At 36.6% G+C, this 18,815-nt stretch overlaps 1 long non-coding RNA gene across 1 annotated transcript; it reads right to left on the bottom strand.

Moving 5' to 3' along the window:
- Positions 1-7,465: 7,465 nt before the first annotated feature.
- Positions 7,466-18,628, bottom strand: LOC141515535 (uncharacterized). Its single transcript, XR_012476348.1, has 3 exons — positions 18,550-18,628; positions 8,446-8,642; positions 7,466-7,696 (listed from the first exon to the last, which is right to left on the bottom strand). It is a non-coding gene; the product is annotated as an uncharacterized LOC141515535 (long non-coding RNA).
- Positions 18,629-18,815: the final 187 nt, after the last annotated feature.

The following is an 18,815-nucleotide window of genomic DNA, read 5'->3' as shown; positions in this document are numbered from 1 at the left end:
AAAAATTCTCTCTCATCCCTGAGAGAAAAGTAATAGACTGGTAGTCTTTAAAAACATTTTAAACATGTGATTCCTTATTTCAGTTCCCACTCACATTGCTTAGAGGGCTGCTATCTATATTCTCCCCTTAGGATTCTAGGGATACCCTAATGGGTTAGGGATGTCTGTCTACTGCCCCTATTCCAGTGTCTTCCCTGCCCCCAGTATCAATCACTAGTACCAGATGATATCTTATTTATATCACTGATTAAGTTAGGGATTAGTGTCCTGTTATCAATTTAACTAATTAATATCAATTAGTTTTTATGAAGGGATATTTATTAAGAAGATTTTCAAAAGAACAGAGGTTAGCATAGGAACATATTCCTCATGCTAGGTTCATTTTTGAATGTGGTATAACTGATGGACAAGTCTTTTCCTGAGTGGAGGATGTGCTATTTTTAGCTTTTCATTGCTGGGCTGGGTCAGACAGATTGCTATTCAGGATGCACCAGCAAATAGGGTTCAGCAGTCAACAGTCTCTGATGTGGACTCCTGTTATTTTAAATTATGTTCCTTCTTCCTTCTGGTATCTCACAAGACCCTGTACCAAAAGGAAGGAAGATAAAAACAGGAGGTAGCTCAATCCTAGACAATGACTTGTGGCCTTATGCTCTGAAGAATTGTGCTCATTAGCTTCATGGAAGCTCTAGAGAGAAATCTAATTTCTTGGACTGAAAGGCGGACAGTAGGTCCTTTGCCTCACTCAAACACAGACAGGAGAAACTTCTCTTTGCCTAATTAGTTTCTTTTATAGAAACACTCACTTTGGCTAAGCCACCAATCAAAATATCATTCTTCATTGCACAGTAAGTGATAGGGAAAATAGCAACAGAATACTTGCATATGCTTTAAAGTAGAGATCAGGTCTCTCCTTTATGCATGCATGGAGGCAAGTTGACCAAATTTTCCTTTGGGACACCTCATCAAGCAGAGCCCACTATATATACTCCTATGGAAATTGGCCATTGGTGTAGACATTGGCTCTCATTGGTATAGACAAAATATGTAGAATGAGATATATATTTTTTTAATCTGGCCAATGCAGAATTTTTTTTGTTCAATTATACTTTGGGAGGTAGGGAGATGAGAAGATGAGGTGGTGTAGAAATACTATGTCTTTTAAAAAGAAAGGCAAACTTTATACATTGGAAATTTGTAGTTTCATGTATAGTCATGAAAAAATACTCATTTTACTTAGTGCTCTTAAAATTCAGAATTAGGGGAATTCAGATGAATTTCCAATTACATGCAAAGGTAGGTGAATTCAGAATTAGGCAAATAGAGCACCAAGCCAGAAGGCTTGGAAGATCAGAGTTCAAATTCCTTGAACACAACTGAAACAACTGAATAACAATAAATACACATACACACATATGAAAGAAATTATATATGTATGTACACATATACACATAGGTACATATAAAAATAGCTTAATATCCCCATAGATTAGCATTTCCTGTTTAATAAATGAGCATTGACTTAATACATGCTTGTTGACTCTAAAACCTGTTGTTCAGTTGTGTCTGGCTCTTTCTGGCGTCCTTTTGGGTTTCCTTGGAGTGGTGGACACTAATGGTTGGTGCTGTTGTAAAATGATTCAACCTTTCTGGAGAGTAATTTGGAACTATGCCCAAAGAGCAATAAAATTGTGCATACCCTTTGATCCAACAATACTACTACTGGATCTGTATCCCAAAGAGATCACAAAAAGGATTAAAAAACCCACATGTACACAAATATTTATAGCAACTCTTTTTATAGTGACAAAAAATGGGAAATTGAAGGAATGTCCATCAATTGGGGAATGGCTGAACAAGTTATGGAATATGAATGTAATAGAGTACTATTGTTCTGTAAGAAAACTTGAGTGATTGAACTTGAGAAAAGCCTGGAAAGACTTGCATGAACAATGCAACTCCTTTCAATAGTTTAATGATCAGGCACAACCCTGAGGGGTCCTGTTATGGAAAATGACATCCATATCCAGAAAAATAAACAAACAAGAGTCTGAATGCAGAGCAAAGCATATTATATTCACTTTTTAAAATATCTTTTATGCTTTTTCTTTCTTTCTCATGGTTTTCTCCTCTTAACTCTAATTTTTCTTTTACAATATGACTAATAGGGAAATATATTAAACATATTTGTACATATACAACTTTTACCAGATAGTTAGCTGTGAGGGGGAGGGCAGAGGGCAGGGAGGGTGGTAGAAAAATGTGGAACTCATAAATTTGCAAATTGATGAATGTTGAAAATCACCTTTGCATTTAATTAATTAAAATTATAAAAAGATATTGGAGTAGTTTGTCATTTCCTTCTCCAGTTCATTTTACAGATGAGGAAAGTCAGGCAAACAGGGTTAAGTGACTTACTCAGAGAGTGTCTGAAGCCAGATTTGAACTCAGGAAAATGAATCTCTCTGACTCCCAGCACAACATTCTATCTACTGTACAACCTAGTTGTCCTTGCTTTTGGATAGGGTATGTCAATTTATCCTGCAAAGTACTCACCATGCCCTTAAGTTTCCCTGGTACTGTCTGCCTGATTGAATATAAGCTTTGTGATGGCTGGGACTGTCTTTTGCAAATGGGTGACTTCAGTCAAGAAGACTTGACTCAAATCTGGAAACAGACACTGACTAACCATATGATTCTGGGCAAGTCACTTAACTTCTGTTTGTCTCAGTTTCCTCCTCTGTAAAATGGAGATAATAATAGCAACTACCTCCCAGAGTTGTGAGGATCAAGTGAGATAATAATTGTAAAGTACTTAGTGTAAATCCCTGTCAAAAGTAGGTACTAGGGGCAGCTAGGTTGCGCAGTGGATAGAGCACTGGCCCTGGAGTCAGGAATACCTGAGTTCAAATCCGGCCTCAGACACTTAATAATTACCTAGCTATGTGGCCTTGGGCAAGACAATTAACCCCATTGCCTTGTAAAAGCTAAAAAAGTAAGTGCTACATAAATGTTAGATATTAATTATTAGTAGTATATCTCCAGCACCTAACACAGTCCTGGCCATAGAGTAAATCTTTAATAAATATTTTTACATTTGTTCATAGGATTCTGGAAAAAGTGGGGAGATAGGATTGAAGAGGCAGATTATAAGATATAGCAGATTTTGGATGCTTGATTGAACTTTATCCTAAAATAAGAGGAAGCTAGTGAAGACTTTTGAGGCCAGAAATGACACAGACAGAATAGGGCTGTCCGATTTTTAGAAAAGTGTTAAGTAGAATGACTTTGAAAGGGAAGATAAAGGAAGGGAGGACACACATGCTTAAGAGACTACCTCAGCAATCTAGATGAGGCAGATTCATGAAGTGGGAAAGGTTATGGAGGTGGGGTCTCCAGGCTAGGCCAACAGAAAGGAGGAAGAAGAGATGATTTCGAATCCAGATTACTTTCTGTGGTTTAAATTTCTTTAAGTGGAGACAAAGCCTTTAGTATAGAGATGAAGCCAAAATATAAATACCTCTGGAAAAGAAGAAGAGATGAATAAGATTCCTCCCTTCTGAAGAATTAGATCTATATGTAGACAGACCATAGGACCCAGCTGAAACTGTAGTGGTCTTCTAATCCATTGACCTCCAATTCAAATAGAAATGAGAGACAGGCCACCAATCCATATATAAGTATTCCTGTGGACTGCATCCTGACTTTGTTTTAAAATGTAATGTTATCTGTGTTTTGTACTTTATGAAATCTTTCTTAATTTCATCCTAATCTGGATCAGGGCACATTGTGGAGTGTTGCAAATATATCTAACACTTCTAGTCTGTCTCTAATCTACTCACCCATTTTACAGATTAGGAAACAGTTTCAGAGAGGTAAAACAATGTGTCCAGAGTCACACAAGTAGGTGGCAAGTGGTAGAGCCAGGATTCCAAATCAGGTTTCCAGACTCAGAATCTCCAAGGTGGAAGGAACCTCAAAGGGCACAGGTGCTGGAAGGATAATCCTCTATATTCTGCTAAAGATTGTGGAGCCTTTGTTTGAAAACTCCAAACCCTGTATTCTTTCCAGAGAACATTAGACTGGGAGCAGCAGAGGACTAAGGACAACAACAAACAAGAGGAACAAGGTGTCTGAGGTCAGTTCCCTTGCAGCTTCCTCACCTTCCCCCAGCTGAAGGAGGGAATTTTGTCTGATGAGGGTTCTAAGTACTCTTGCTGGTGGGGGGATCCTTTTCCTGCACCCACACTTTCATGGTCCCTGTCCTGGAGTCAGGAAGACCAAAATTTGAATTCAAATCAGCCTCAGACTCTTCCTAGCTGTTACCTTGGGCAAATCACTTAACCCTGTTTGCCTCAGTTTTCTCCTCTGTAAAATAGCTAGGGTAGAAAATAGCAAACCACTCTAGCATCTTTCCTGAGAAAATCCCAGCTCAGATCAATCAAGGCCTCTTGTAAGAGAGAATTAGGGGTTCCCAAAGGCAGAGGGAGAGAATATTTCAAGTAAGGGGTGGGACAGCTTATATAATGAGACAGAAATTGGAGACAGGGTCTTTTCTATAAGAAAAAAACCCAGTAGATTCTAGCAGCTCCTATCAACTTGAAAAGACAGGAAAACAAGTGTTTATTATGACCAGTACTTTGCTTTAGCCACAAGGCTAAGGACTTGGCAAATATTATCTCATTAGATCCTCACACCTGGGAGGTAGATATTTTATTATCCCATTTATTGTTGAGAAAACTACAAAAGGTGAAATTAAGTGACTTGCCCAGGTTCACCCAGCTAGGTAAGTGTTGGAGGGGAGATTTGAATTCAGGTTTTCCTAACTCCAGGCCCAAAAAGCTTTGAGTGTGGGCTGTTATGGACTATCTGTCTCTTGTTTGAGAATCAATCTAGCAAAGTTTGTAGATCTCCAGGGCTAGAAGGTTGATTGTCAGATGATTAATATTTTGGCTGTAGCAATTCAGAACAACCAATCAGTCAATCAAGAAGTATGCTATCGACCAGAATTGGTCTGGGCCCTGTTGATAAAAAAAGATGAAAATGAAACAGTGTCCTCAAGGAATTGATTCTCATTGAAGGAAACAACATTGTAAATATGCAAATAATATGTAACCTGGTAACTTGTGGGGGAAAGCATAAATCATGGAAGAATTGAGAAAGGCCTTATTGATGGCACTTGGGTTGAGTTTTACAGGAAGGTGGGAGGAATTCTAAGAATTGGTGCTGAAGGAATACGTAGGCAATACATTGGGGGTAATAGCACTGGACTTGGAAGTCAGAAAGATCTGAGTTCAAATTCCATTACAGACACAGAGTAGCTGTGTGATTCTGGGCATGTCACTCAAACTCCAGCCTCAGTTTCTTCAACCATAAATGGAGATCATAATAGTACTTACCCCACAGGACTGTTGTGAGGATCAAAGGAGAGAATATTTGGAAAGCATTTTGCAAGCTTTAAAGTGTTACATGAATAGCAAATATTATTAGTAGTGTATTCTTTGCATTGGGGAGAATTTGTACAAAGATATAGGGATGAAAGATGGAATGTTACATGTGCAAAAATAGGAAAGTCAATTGGACTGGACTGAAGATTGCATGAAGGGGAATAATACACAATAAGTATAGAAAAGTAAATTTGGGGTCTGATTATAAAGAGCTTTTTTTGTTTTGGGTTTTTTTTTAGGTTTTTTTGCAAGGCAAACAGGGTTAAGTGGCTTGCCCAAGGCCACACAGCTAGGTAATTATTAAGTGTCTGAGACTGGATTTTAATCCAGGTACTCCTGACTTCAGGGCCGGTGCTTTATCCACTACACCACCTAACCACCCCTATAAAGAGTTTTAAATGCCAGGAAAGTTTGTATTTGGAGCTGGAGGAAATAAGGAGATAAAGAAGTTTACTGAGCTGGGGAATGACACACTTTAGGAAAATCTCTAGCTGCTGGTGAATGGGAGAAGGGAAGTATTTAAGGCAAGAAAAACAATTAGGAGGGTACTGAAATAGTTCAGGCCAGTGGTGATGCTAAGTTAGAGGCCATGTGAGTAGAGAAAACAAATTAGAATCCAACTATTCTGGAGAGCAATATGGAACTATGCCCAAAGATCAATGAATTGATCATACTCTTTGACCCAGCATACCAATACTAGGCTTATGTCCAGAAGAAATCATAAAAAAATGTGAAAAATCCCACATATTCAAAAATATTTGTAGCAGCTCTTTTTGTAGTGGTAAAGAATTGAAAACTGAGGGGATGGTCATTAATTGGGGAATGACTGAAAAGTTATGTTATATGAATGGTATGGAGTACTATTATTCTATAAAAAAACCATGAATGATCAGACTCTAAAGAAACAAGGAAAGAATTGCATGAACTGATGCTAAGTGAAAAGAGCAGAACCAAAAGTACATTGTACACATTAACAAAATAACATTGTGAATTGATCAACTATGATGGATGCAGCTCCTCTCAGCAGTTCAGAGATCTAGGACAATTTTGGAAGACCTGTTATGGAACACCATCCACATTCAGATGAAAAAAACCAACAACAAAAAAGTCAAAGAATCTGAATGAACACTATGTTCACATTAAAAAAAAATTTCTCTTATGTTTTTCCTTCCTATCCCAAAGTTTTCTTTCTTTTCCCTTAGTCCTAATTCCTCATAAATAAAATGACTAATATAGAAATATGTTAAACACAAATGTACATGTACAACCTTCACTAGACTGTCACTGAGGGGAGGGAATTGGGAAGGGAGGATGGAAGAAAATTGAGTAACTTTAAAATATGCAAGCAGATGAATGTCAAAAAATGTAACATAATTGGAAAAATAAAATAAAATAGCAATAAAAGGAATTAGATAAAAGAGTTATTGCACAGGCATAATTGATAAGGCTTGGAAATTGATTAGATCTATAGGGGAGAGGGAATCAATGATTGACTCCAAGATTTTGAACCTGGTTAATTATCTACAAAAGATATGATATTAGATCTCCTTCTGGAGAGGAAGAATCTATCCATACTAGTAGAATTAGAGCCAAAGAGTATTGGAGTTTAATTAAGCCTAAATATTTTTATAGCTCCTACAATGTTTCAGATATGATAAGTGCTTTACAAATATTATCTCATTTTTGATTCTTGATTCTCATGTAGCAGACTCTCTGCACCACTTTCCCAACTTGCAGTTAAACTTGTAGGTTGGATCTCCAGAAGGTGTTGTATTTTAAGGGTTACTTTGTGGGTGGGTGGCTACTCCTACTATTATAGCTCCCTTGGGTGTGTACCCCTTTAAGAGGTATTCCAGAGACACAGTTCTTAAAAAAGCATTTATTAAAATGGTATCTTTAAAACAATTACTAACACACATCCTTCATAAAACTATAGTATACTCTCCCACAAATAAACACAATAATTATGTGAAGAGTGACCTCCAATATAAGAGTAAAATGGTAGTGAGGCACATGAGAGGATCTCATCTGATGTGTGTGTGTGTGTAGTAATGAGGCGCAAGAGTACCTCAAACATAACACAGGATACATGAGGGTCAAAGGCAGTTCACAACTCCTAGTGGTCCTGCAGCATTTGAAATCCTTTCTTTAGAGTTCTCATGCACCTAGCTTTGGGTGCAGCATCCATAGTAGATCTTGCCTTTGTGTTGGGTTTCCAAGATATCCTCTATCACAGCTAGGGTTCTCATTCTTTGAAAATGACAAGAAAAAATATTTATTAAGACTATTACAATCAATTAATCAATACTAAGTTTCATTGTGTACTTAGCACTGGCAATAGAAGAGGCTAAAGGTAATTCCTCTGTCAAGGAGTTTGCAATCTAACTGGCAGACAGGAAGCTGAAAAACAAGGGGTGAGGAGAAAAAAGAGAAAAGAGGGAGGGAGGGAAGGAGGATAGAGTATGGAGATTCAGGAGTAAAGAAACTGAGGAATTGGAGGCAGGAGCAGAGAGAACTTCCAGGTTAAGGAGGCTTTGTGGCATAATGATGAATAGCTCAGAAAGGTAGAGTCAGAAAACAGAGGAATAAATTTGAATGAATCCTTGAATTGTTTCAACCCTCCGCTGTCTGTCTTTGTATTTATATCTGATTTGGAATGTGAATCTCTCTGCTCCTGGATGGATTCTGTGCCATTCTTCCTGGTCCAGAAGTCTCCTTTCAAAGCCATATAGGAGGGTGAGGATGGAAAGAAGAGAGAAATTCTCAAACCCCTTCTGCAGGGATTTCCTTCACAGGCATTTCATAATGTCTCAGAATTCTTGAAATGGGATGGATATCCTGCTCTGATACTAGATATGCTGCCTGGTGGGACAGAGGAGAAGAGATAAATCCCTAGCTTCCCCCTGAGGGTCTCCCTGTATGAGGACCACTTCAAGCCTTGACTGTCTCCTATCTCCTTAGGGATTTCTCCCACCTTGGCACATTTACAGTTATTTTACCAGTTTATGATCATCTGTGATTATATTCTTGACCTTTTCTGACTTATATCAACTGAAAACTGAAGCTTGGAGACAGAAGCATCCTCTTCCAGTCTCTTTTCCAGTTCTTTACTCTCTTTAAAAAAAATTTCTTGATCCATTCATAGCTATCCTTTTGTTATCCTTCTCATCCTAGGTTCACGTCTCTTCCCAATTCCCTAAAGGTCAAATCAGAGAAGAAAAAATTAAGGTAAAGACTTGCAATAGCACTACTTCTTGAGAGTTTATTTGTTTGCATTTTCTTTTGCAACATGGCTAATATGGACAGTGTTTGACTGCATATATATATATATATATATATATACATACATATATATGTATAATCTATAACAAATTGCTTGCCTTCTCAAGGGTAGGAAGAAGAGAGAATTTGTAACTCAAAATGTAAAAAAACCAAATGTGAAAACCTAGAAAGACTTGCATGAATTGATGCTGAATGAAGTGAACAAAACCAAGAGAAAATTGTAAGCGTTAACAATAACATTGTGAAATGATCAGCTATGATGGATGCAGCTCCTCTCAGCAGTTCAGAGATCAAGGGCAATCCTGAGAGACAATGCCATTCACATCCAGAGGAAAAAACTATAGAGTCTGAATGTAGAGCAAATTATTCTGTTTATTTTTTAAAAGTTTCTTTCATGTTTTCCTTTATTTATCATGGTTTTTTTCCTTTTCTCTTAGTTCTAATTCCCCTCTAAAAACATGACTAATATGGAAATATGTTAAATACTAATGTACATGTATAATTTGTACCAGACTATTGGCTACCATGGGGAAGGGGAAGGGAAGGGAAGGTGGTAGAAAAATGTGGAACTCTTAAATTTGTAAATGGATCAGTGTTGAAAAACTATGTAAAAAGTATGTAATTGGGAAAAATAAAATTTCAGTTGGAAAAAATTATTTATGTGCAATAAAATATAAATTAAAAAAGGAAATATAGTGCTATTTTAACCCTGAGGTAGCTCTTGTAGACAAGAGAATGAATGAGAATCTATAGGAAAGATGGTTTCTTTATCTCTTTTTTCCTCTCTCCCTGACGTGCTAGCATTCCTGGCCCCTCATAAGGTCCTTCTAGAGATAACTGAAAGAAATTTCAATTTCTTGGCTTTGATCACCTAAGATAAGACTGGTGACAGATTTGGTAAAATGGATGTTTCTTGGTGACAGAAGAATAGAAGAAACTGTTTTGGGAATAGCAGTGAAGATCTATCTGGAGTAGATAGTTGAACAGGTTGTAACCTAAGGTATTTTCATATGCAAGTCCCATGTGAATCATGGCTTAATAGATTTGAGCTGAAAGAGACCCATTTTATAGATGAGGAAAGTCACTTGTTCAAGATCACACAGGTAGCAAGTGTCAGGGTTGGAACTCAACTTTCTCAATGCAGTTCTCTGTCTCAGTCAACAAATATTTTTAAACAGTTTTTGTACAAACAGAACCAATTTAATCAAGAAAACTTGGAAACAATTTTTACAAACAGCATTTCAGATATATACATATATATGAAAAACCAAGTCAAATTTCTAAAAATATAAGCCATTCCCCAGTTGATAAATTGTCAAAGGACATGAAAAGACAGTTTTCAGATAAAGAAATTAAAATTATCTATAGTCTTATAACGATTGCTCTAAATCACTAATGAATAGAGAAATCAACATTAAAACAACTCTGAGGTACCACCTCATACCTATCAGTTTGGCCAATATGACAAAAAAAGGAAAATGATAGGGACATCTAGGTGGCACAGAAGATAGAGAACCTGCCCTGGATCAGGAGGACCAAATCCAGTCTCAGACACTTAATAATAACCTAGCTGTGTAACCTTAGGCAAGTCACTTAACCCCATTGCCTTGCAAATCCCTCCCCCCCCAAAAAGAAAAATGATAAATATTGGAGAGGATGGAAAAATTGGGGTATTAATGCATTGTTGGTGGATTGGGAACTGATTGAAACATTCTGGAGAGCAATTTGGAACTATACCCAAAGGGGTATAAAATGATGCATACCCTTTGATCCAGCAATACCACTTCTAGTTCTGTATCCAAAAGAGATCATAAGAAAGGGTAAAAAACCCATATGTACAAAAATATTTATAGCAGCTCTCTTAAAGTGGCAGAGAGTTGGATGAGGGGAGACCCATCAATTGAAGAATGGTTGAACAAATGGTGGAATATGAATATGATGGAATACTGTTGTTCCATAATAAATCATGAGTAGGTGGACTTCAGAAAAGTCTGGAAAAAGACTTGTACAAAATCAGAAGAACATTGTACACATTAACAACAACACTATGGGATGATCAACTATGACGGATTTGATCATCTTGGCAACATAATTATCAGAGCCAATTCTAAAGGATTTATAATAGGAAATGCTATCTATATAGAGAAAATGAAGACCAAAGAGTATTATTTTCATTTTTTAAAAAAATTGTTTCATGTTTTATAATTTTTTCCCCTCTCATGGCTTTTTTCTTTTTTGTTCTGATTCTTCTTTCACAACACGATTAATGTGGAAATATGTTTAACATAGTTAAACATATATAATGCATATTAGACTGCTCTCTGTTGGGGAGGGCAGGAAATAGAAGGAAGGGAGGGAGAAAAATGTGGAACTTGAAAACCTTGCTAAAAATGATGCTGAAAACTATCTTTACATATTGTTGAAAAAACAAATAATTAAAAAAATTTCATTTGCATGTCATATAATATAAATTTAAAAAGAAAATATAGTGCTACCATAACCCTTAGGTATCCCCTGCAATCATAGCTGAACTCCAAGAGAATGAAAGAGAGCTATGGGAAAGATAGTTTCTTTACCTCTTTTCCTTCTCCAATTCAATTTACCTACCCTCTCTCTCTCTTTCTCCTTCTGTCTTACCAAGCATTCCTGGCCCCTCATATGGTCCTTCCAGAGATAACTGAAAAGAAATTTCAACTTCCTGGATCTGATCACCTAAGATAAGGCTGGTGACATTTCTAAAATATATAGAGAACCAAGTCAAATTTTTAAAAATACAAGTCATTCCCCAAATGATAAATTGTCAAAGGACATGAACAGGCAATTTTCAGATGAAGAAATTAAAGCTATCTATAGTCATGTAAAAAATGCTCTAAATCACCATTGATCAGGGTTTTCTTGGTGGCAAAATAGAAGAGACTTTGGTTTGGGGTATCTGTTTGGAGAGGAGAGCTCTATGGTAGTGACTTAAGGTATTTCCATATACAAGCCCCATGACAATCATGACATCATATATCATAGATTTGAGCTGAGAAGGATCCATTTTATGGATGAGGAAATTGAGGCCTAGAAAAGTAAAGTGACTTGTTCAAGATCACACAGATAGCAAGTATCAGTGTTAGGATTCTGACTCCAAATCCAACTTTCTCAATGCAGCACTGTGTCTCAGTCAACAAATATTTTTTAAAAAGTTTTTGTACAAACTGAACAAATGCAACCAAGATTAGCAGAAAAGCAGAAAACTGAGAAATAATTTTCACAACCATTGTTTCTGATAAAGGCTTCATTTCTAAAATATATAGAGAATCAAGTCAAATTTTTAAAAATACAAGTCATTCCCCAATTGATAAATTGTCAAAGGACATGAACAGGCAATTTTCAGATGAAGAAATTAAAGCTATCTATCATCATGTAAAAAATGCTCTAAATCACCATTGATCAGAGAAATGAACATAAAAAAACTCTGAGGTACCACCTTGCACCTATCAGATTGACCAATATAACAAAAAAGGAAAATTATAAATGTTGGAGGATATATAGGGAAACTAGGACTCTAATGTACTGTTGCTGGAGTAGTGAACTAATCCAACTATTCTTGAGAGCAATTTGGAACTATGCCCTAAGGGTAATAAAGCTATGTATATCCATTGATCCAGTAATACCACTTCTAGGTCTGTATATTCAGAAATGATATGAAATAATTACAAAATGAACTAATAAACAAAGACACTGTAATCTCTAGAACACTGAACCAACTCGATCAACTAGTTTTTCTTTTCTTAGCCCCTATCCACCTCCATCTCCACAAAAAAGATTATTTAAAAAGAGAACAGGAACCATATGTACAAAAATATTTATAGTAGCTCTTTTTGTTGTGGCAAAGAACTGGAAATTAAGGGGATGTCCATCATTTGGGGAATGGCTGAACAAGTTATGATATATGACTGTAATGGAATACTATTGTTCTATAAGAAATGAAGAGCAGATAGATTTCAGGAAAAAAATCTGGAAAGGCTTACAAGAGCTAATGCTGAGTGAAGTGAATTAAATCAGGAGAACACTGTACACAGTTGGAAAGAAGGGAGAGAGGGAGAAAACTTTAGAAAAATGAATCTTGAAAACTATCTTTACATGTAATTGGGGAAAATACTATTAAGACAAAAAGACCCCAAATATTTTTAGTATACTTATTGTTTTTCAGGCTTTAGATTCCCTCAATAGATTTTAAATTCTTGAGGGCAGGAACTGTCTTATGACTCTTATGTAAACTCAGAGGTTTAACACAGTGTCTGAGACATAGGAAGTGCTTAATAAATATTGATCGATTGATTAATTCCAGACATTGTGTCATATGTCATAGTGAGGAATAAAATATTTGGGGGTTGGAAGAGGGATTGGGAAGGGGAATCAGAGTTGATAGAGTTAGTTAAGAGTATCTTTGGTTATTAATGCATTTTGTGTTTATTTCATATTGTTTCTGAACATATTTCACCCTCACTCATCCATTGTGCTATGACATAACAAAGATTTTTTAAAAAGAAATGAAAAAAAAACCAGTTTAACAAAACTAGTCATTTTCATGTAAGGGACAGAGAATATTTCCTATCTATAGTCTCATATCTCTGCAATTTAGGAAGGAGTTACATTTTCTCAATTCTTTCTTGGCCATTATAATTACACAGTATTTAATTTCCATTTTTGTTCCTCTGTTGAGAATGTTTCAGTCATTGTCTATTTCTTGTTTTTCTTTGCTTACTTTACATCAGTTCATATAAGTTTTCCCATACTTCTCTGAATTCTTCAGTTATCATATCTTATGACATAGACATAAAACATTATGTACCACAATTTGTTTCACTATGAGAGAAATGATTATTTCTCTCTCCTATCAATAGCTAGTTATTCAAACTGGGGAGACAAACTTTTTTCCCTATCCCATTTCTTTGACCAAAGCCCAGTTTCTCAAGGAGAGAGCTGACAAAAGATAGGATTAACATTCTCCTCATTCTGGGTATTAGCTACTCTGCACTAGATTGCACTTCTTATCTAAAATGAATTCTTCCACTATGGATGGAGGCCATAGTGCTACATCAAACTAATTTGGACAAAGTGAATCCTCATCTAGGTTGCCCAAGACTGTGGGTGGTCTCTGGCTCTGAGTAGCTATCACTCTCCCAGTCCTTCACTTGTAAAGTTTACCTCTCATTAATTATTGAACACTTACTCTTCTAAGGGCATATATATTGTGAGTCCACCACTATGAAGGGGGGGCAGTCTTTAGCATTTGAGAGTTGCTAGCATTATTAATAAATGATTAATTACACAGTAACTATGTGAACTTTTTAAATGTCCCAACTAGCACTCAATCAATGAGCCCCCACTTTATTTCTATTTTTACTACCACTAAAAGGGCACATAGGGAACTTTCTTTCTATCTGACTTCCTTGGGAGTCCATACAAAGCCAAGCAAGTACTAGGCTAAAGAGAAGAAATAATTTAGTTAATTTTTAAAAAAAAAACACAGTTCCAAATTTTTTCAGAATGTTTGGATCAATTCACAGCTCCACCAACAATATATGCTTTCCTCAATTCTTCCAGCACCATTTGACATCTCTCAGTAGCTTTTTCTTAATCATGATCTATTCTATAATCCCTTGAAGTACAGGTATCAAATTCATTCTGGTAGCTAATGAGGGAATTGAGGGAATTGAATGAACAATCTTAGGAATCAATTCTGGATCTAGTTCAGTTCCCTTTATATTCAATTATGGATCTAGTCCAGTTTCTGTCTTGTGAGAAAACTTTATTACATTCTTTAAACCTGCTACTTAGAAAACTTAACTAAGAACCTAGGTTATGATGAACAGAAACTAGTCAGATCCAAAGACTGATGCAAGGAGTTTTCTTACAATTATATATGTCTCAAGCAACCCATATGTTTTATCTGAAAACTGAGCCTTAACTATTACAGTTATTATTTCTTTATTTCTTTGATAGAATGCAGACACTTCAGGGAAGGGAGAATAGGCCCACCTCTTTTTCAGATTTCAGGGAATTGCACCTGCTTCACTCTCTCCCTCCCAACTTGGAAAGTCCCTGCTCTTTCCTCCTGTAAGAAATCAGATTACCTAATCTTGCATCCTAGTTTATATCCTGTTAATTGTTTTCTTTTACTGCATAAAAATCTATCTCCCCCCCACCCCGTTTTTGGGATCCAGTGCCAAGCTGAAGAGGTCTGGTTCTGATTTGTTATGCAACTGAAATTCATTCCTTAATAAATCAATTTGCCTAAAAGTTTGAAGCTTTGTTTTCTCAGGTATTTCAGATTTCATCCATCTCATCAGGAAAAACTCCTAAGTGCTGCCAGAATTGAGTTAAAATGTAATTGGGAATGTTTAACAAAATAAATAAAAATACAATACAATAGAGTTAATTTGTAGCTTTCTAAGTCAATATGTGGCAGATAGGTTTCCTCTTGACTTTGACACCACTGTTCTATAGTAACCCTTTAGTGATGTGGGAGAGGGTGCCTGGTAGACAGAAGGTATGGCACAATGGGAAAAGTACTGAATATAAAGTCAAAAGAATCCTTGGACCTCAGTTTTTTGATCAACAAATAGATGAAGAAATTGGAATAGATAAAACTGTAAAGACCCTTTCAGCACTCCTTTTGCTCTAGCATCCTATAGGTTCCTTCACTCTGAGTCTCACTTTCCTGAGGCTCATCTGGGAATTGGGGATGATTCTTATATTGCTCATCTCACAAGTCTCGTGGGAATCAAAGATGGATGAATGAATATAGCATACTCTGGAATTACAAAGCACCATATAAATGCAAGTCCTTAAATGATTAGGAGTCATAGTTCCTCATTGTGTATTGCAAAACATGAGAAAATGGAGAGAAGCATGAGGAAGCTTATTAATGGGCAAGGAGGCGGGAGGTGGTATGAGCAGACTTCAGTTCTAGTCCCAATTGTGCCCCTAGTTAACTAGCTGTGGGACTTTAGACAGCTCACCTCTCTGGGTCAGGACTTTGGGTTCTTGCCTTTGAGTCCTTTTTCTTCCAGTAACTAGACATCCTTGAGGGCTACAACTAAGGAGGATCCTTTTATGAAAGTGGTTTAATCCTGAGCCAGACTACCCTGGCTTCAGTAGCTACTCTGTGTATTAAAATAATTAGATTGATCCTGTCTTTTAAAAAAATTGATTTTGGGGCTGTAACTGCCCAAACCATGATTCTTTGCTCTGAACTTAGTTCAGAAATTCAGTTGTCTTGTAATGAGTTAAGTTTAGAAATCTAGTTCTTTTATTTATCATTGTTCTATACTTGTGTCAAAGAAATCTGTTACCTTTGAAGGATGTCTGGTTTGTTATCTAAAGAAGTCTGGTCCATTAACTTTGCAGGTGGATACAAGCAATAAACATAGTCATAGGAGGGAAGGAAGGGTTGTTGTTAACCCCCAGTCCCAGTTCCTAACCGATTATAACTTGTTATAACTTGTTTCTTATCTACAAAGTTCTGTTCTTTGTTCTGTACTTCTCTAAAAACTATAAAAAACAAACAAAAAACCTGTATATATATATATATGTATATATATATGTATATGTATATATATATATATATATATATATATATATATATATATTATACCCCACCTTAGGGTCTTAACTTGCAGGGGAAGTTGAGATCCTATTTATTAGTAAATTCATGTTTTCCTAATAAATTGATGTGCTTGGAACTCTGTGCCTCAGTCTACCTTAATTAATTTTAAATGTTTAAAGTATTCTCTTAGGCACCAGTAGAGAGCAGCCCAGACGTACAGAGATAACTAGGCTCCTATTACACTATGGAGGTTGCTTCAGTCTCCACTCTGGGGACCTTGACCCTATTTTCCTAAGGCTCTTGGCTTTCCCATTACCTAGAGGTAGTATTCTATTTTATCAGCCTCTTTCCACTGATGGGACCAATTGAGCTGAGGGCAGAAGTTTGTAGAAATGGATTAAGAATTTAGAAGACAAGGAAAGATAGGATGTTTTTTGAGAAGCAGTGTCATAAAGGAGTAGAGGAGGAGGGTGGCAAATGAGTTAGGGAAAGGAAGCAGGGCAGGATGTCAGGAAATGTCACTTGTTTTGTAGTGTGGAGAGAAAAGGAGAACAGGAGAAGCCTTTGGGGAGGACCACAGTCATGCTTCAAGGAAGTAGTAGAAAGAGCACTGATTAGTAGATGGCTTCATCTGAAATGAGTTTTGGACTGGAGGACTCTCTAGGACTTGCTCCAGGTCCAGCTGGCACCTCATTAGCATAGTCCCTGGACACTCAGGGTCACTTTTACTCCTTGAAGAAACATTTCAGAAGAATAGTCATTCAATCTAATACATCCTCCTTTTTAACTGCAATTACTATTGGGTGACTCTGAACTACTGATTCCCCATTTTAAAGTCTGAAATATATGCTTAACAAATACGTTAATATTGCTTCATCCATATTACTAGGAGTAAGAATACTCTATCAGTGTTACACAAAAGGAAACTGAGGCATGATTTAAAATTTATACATGACCACGCAAGGCAAGAACCTGGTTTTCCAATTTACAGCTTAGTCATCTTTTTGAGACCCTCTTCATATTCTTACTTATCACAGGTAATAGGCTGCAGAAATTCTCTGAAGATAAAGTTTCCAATTCTAGTTAAGATTTTTTTCACATTCTGGAATAACCCAGGTATCTCCTACTTTCTAATTCTATAGGACTTAAAAGAGTAATTTACTTAGCACTTTCATAGTATAAATGCAACCAACTTTAGAGAACTTAAATGTTCACCTAGAAGGACACCCTAAGGTGAAGGTCCTTTCCGTGTCACAGACCTCTTTGGCAGTATAGTAAAGCCTGCCTAATCACCCCCCCCCCTCCTTTTTTAAGAATAATGTTTTTAAATGCATAAAATGAAATACATTGGATTATAAAAGAAACCAATAATATTGAAAATTATCAAAAAATTTTCTTAAAGTCCACAGGCTCCTGGTTCAGAACCCCTACTCTAAAATTTCAGTGGTAAAGCCCAAACATTCTTACTTGTTGACCACCCCTCCTCTTCCTCCCAGTTAGTTTCTCACCTCCTTTGATTCCCTCTATAATTCTCCACCCAGTTACCAGAGTAATCTTAGAGCACAGGTCTGATCATATCACTTTCCTACTCAAAAACCTTCAATGACTCCTACTGCCTCTAGGATAAAAACTCAACTTAGTGTTTTAAGCACTCTTAAATCTACCTTTTTAGAGTCAAACTCTCCCTGGTTTCAGCTCCCACAGGCGAGTTTAGCTGGCACCTCTACTAGCCCACTAGCTGTTCAGGAACTCCCCAATCTTTTTTGGGGGGATTACCCTACTCTTAATTATCCCCCTCCTGACCCAAGCCAAGCCCTATCCTCTATCCCCCTCCCACATTATAATTTATATCATTCATTTTAGTCAATTTGCAAAAGCTGTTGGTTCCCTAGACTTAGAACAAATTCCCTCCCTCCCTCCTCAGTTCTAGATCTTTACTTTGGGGTAGTAGATTAAACTATGGAAGATCAGGAATAGACCTGGGTTCAAATCTCTCTTCTGACACATATTAACTGTATGACCCTTGCTAGTCTCTTACTTCCTGAGTCTCATCTATAAAATGAAGGTGTTGAATTAAACATCCTATAAGGTCCTTCCCCTCTAAATCTCCGATTCTTTTTTTCCAACCTCTACACACTTACTGTTTTCTCCAAAAAGTCTTCTGACTCTACCCAGTTATTAATGTTTTATCCCTACTGAAAATATCTTTGAATTTACTTACCTATTTACCTGCTGAATATTGTCACCCGCAATAGAACGTAAGTTTGTTGAAGGCAGGCTCTCATCTATTTTTGTATCCCTAGAACTTAAAACAGAATAGACCCTAAATAAATTTTATACAATTGAATTGGATTTCTAAGGTCCTTTTCCAGTTCCTAAATCCTATGGTCCTATTCTTTTTACCTTCAAGGCTCTCCCTGATGTCATTGGAATTTGATTTCACTGCATATAAATTGGGGGTGGTGGGAGAAATAGGACTAGAGGAGA

This window comes from Macrotis lagotis, chromosome 1 (assembly GCF_037893015.1).
Source record: "Macrotis lagotis isolate mMagLag1 chromosome 1, bilby.v1.9.chrom.fasta, whole genome shotgun sequence".
Lineage (NCBI taxonomy): Eukaryota > Metazoa > Chordata > Mammalia > Peramelemorphia > Peramelidae > Macrotis > Macrotis lagotis.
The sequence above is the reverse complement of the archived record's forward strand: the minus strand, read 5'-3'. Positions and strand labels throughout refer to the sequence as shown.